Below are 2,346 nucleotides of genomic sequence, written 5' to 3' on the forward strand. Positions count from 1 at the left end.
TGGAGGTAAAACGAAATGAAACAACAGTGATGTGTATATTATGTGACCGTTATTTGTTGGTAATATAAAAAATGTAGAAAATACAAAATAGATAAAACGGATGGCAGCGGTGTTACCTGGAGACGAGGCTTGCTTAAACGATGGTCGGTTACTGAATAATCGTAATAGCCTTCAATAAGCTCCCAGATAAACGTCTCGGGGTTGCCAGCTATTCGTTATCGTATTCTAGTTGTCGCTGCTGGCACCCCGCCCGTGTTCAACATCTGGGATTATATTTCTGGGTACTTTGCTGACCGTTATTCCACGATGTAAAATTCGCCATTCCTCAAGGTCGCTACAATGTATATTTTAAATGCTTCCGCGGATACCATATGTTGAGGTAGAGAGGTGAGTTATAGCCTTAGGACGAGGTTTCAGTTTAGACGAGCTAAGATTATAGTGTTCTTCGAAAAATCCAACGTGGATGAAAATAGGAAAAACCATGGAAAGAAATCAAAAATATTTTATAACGATAAATAAATGTATTATCCTAAACAAATCAATACTAAATAATTTAAATTATTTCCTTGCTGCAAAACAAATATTAAATCCATAGACTAGACGATTTCAGAGCAATTCTACTGCAAGTGAAACGCTTGTACTTTCACTACGAAACAATTACGATCGCTTGTGGACGGGATACGTTCTTGAAGGTCGACCGGTATCTCGTTCGGCTCGATAGAAATATATATCCATCCAGCATCCATTACGGACGGGGTTTCGGGCCGAAAATAAATTAGATTTTCTCGACGTATAGTTAATTATGTGGCGAGTAACCTTCACCTTTTCGAAAGTACATTTTTTGGGGGCTGATTGAAAAAATAAACTATTTATCCAACATAAAAATGCCGTTTGAATGGCCGATGACAGCACGAAGGCATAATGTCTATCAAGGTCCTGAAATGTAATCGATAAAAGAGAGAATGTTAGCTAGGGTATAATTTTCAGATTCTTTACAATCTATTCCTAGTATTTACGCATTCTGCAGTAGATAACATGAAGAAATAAATATATATTAAAATATAGGTTTCCCCTTTTTTTTCTCCTCGTTTCAGGAAGATGGTTATGATATGACCTTCAACTAGTTTTTGAATTTTCTTTCATCGATCCTGGAAGATCGCTGTACATTTAAATTGATTGAGTGAAGTATTGACTACAAACTAACTCGTCCTAGTCAAGGCTTTACCAACCAAAACTTTTCCAACGAAACACGAACCAAGGAATTTTCCACACGTATCAATAGGCTTCCTGAAAAAAAAAGAAAAAAAAAACGCGGTTAAGTATAGGCAACACTTTTAATAAACTTATATCTATAAACTTATTCATGCAATAAATAATTGAGTAAAAGTATGATGAAAAAGTATATATTTAATATAACAATGTTTTCTTAATGTTATTATAGTGTCATGTTGAACTTGAAACCGAAAAAAAACCGAAGCATCGATGAATGTTCTTACATAATTCATAATTCAGCATAATTCAGCATCTACCACTTATTTACGAAGAGTAGAAACAATACAAGATGCTGCCTTTAAATGGGAACTAGAAGCCCTAGTCCTATAACCAGCATGCAATGCCTCACATCTATAGAACCAATTAACTTTCGAAACTCTTATATAAGTAAGTCACAGATTCTTATATAGCTTGGCTGCAGAAAAAAAACTGGGATCAAGGCTCCAAGATTCCATATATTTCACATCCGAGCCGCCATGTATTTTTGCCCATTATTAAAATAAATTGTTCTTTAGCGTCTTATAATAAACAAAATTTAAGCTCACTAACCATTCAAAAATTATTCCTTCAAATCCTATAGAGTACCCTAATTGTGAAGTTGTTTATACGTACGGCTCTAGCTCCTCTATAGTCCTCTCCTCTCACAATAAATATTTAGTCTTCTCTCTATTTCCATTATTCTTACAGCTGAAATGTTCGCAATAAAGGAGACTCTAAAACTATCGATAACGTATTTTCCTTACATCTGCTAGTGGTGCAAATCCTTGAATTGTACAGTCTGGTTGTGTCTCGACAAAGTAGCATCGGATTCATCGTCATAGGATTTCGTCATAGGGGAATACACGGGAACGAACCGGCTGATAAACTCACCAACAAAATATAAATACATTATACTATAAATATTTTTCTCCATCTATAGATCGTAAGATAGATGCCTGGGGCCGTTTGGGTCGGACCTGCTGGAGGAGGAAAATAAGCTTTTCCACATTAAGAAAGACTGGTTTTCTCCTGCTATTCCTTTTGTAACAACAAAGTACTACATGTTGCTAATTGGTCACTGCTATTTACTCATTC

The 2,346-nt window shown here is 35.6% G+C and overlaps 1 long non-coding RNA gene across 1 annotated transcript; it reads right to left on the reverse strand.

Annotated features, from left to right (window-relative positions):
• Positions 1–1,199: 1,199 nt before the first annotated feature.
• Positions 1,200–2,143, reverse strand: LOC143200940 (uncharacterized). The gene is made up of 3 exons (XR_013006852.1): positions 2,016–2,143; positions 1,885–1,959; positions 1,200–1,287 (listed from the first exon to the last, which is right to left on the reverse strand). It is a non-coding gene; the product is annotated as an uncharacterized LOC143200940 (long non-coding RNA).
• Between the last annotated feature and the right edge of the window lie 203 nt (positions 2,144–2,346).

Source organism: Rhynchophorus ferrugineus, unplaced genomic scaffold, assembly GCF_030347505.1.
Source record: "Rhynchophorus ferrugineus isolate W39M unplaced genomic scaffold, kcgeb_rfMv2 rfM8, whole genome shotgun sequence".
Lineage (NCBI taxonomy): Eukaryota > Metazoa > Arthropoda > Insecta > Coleoptera > Curculionidae > Rhynchophorus > Rhynchophorus ferrugineus.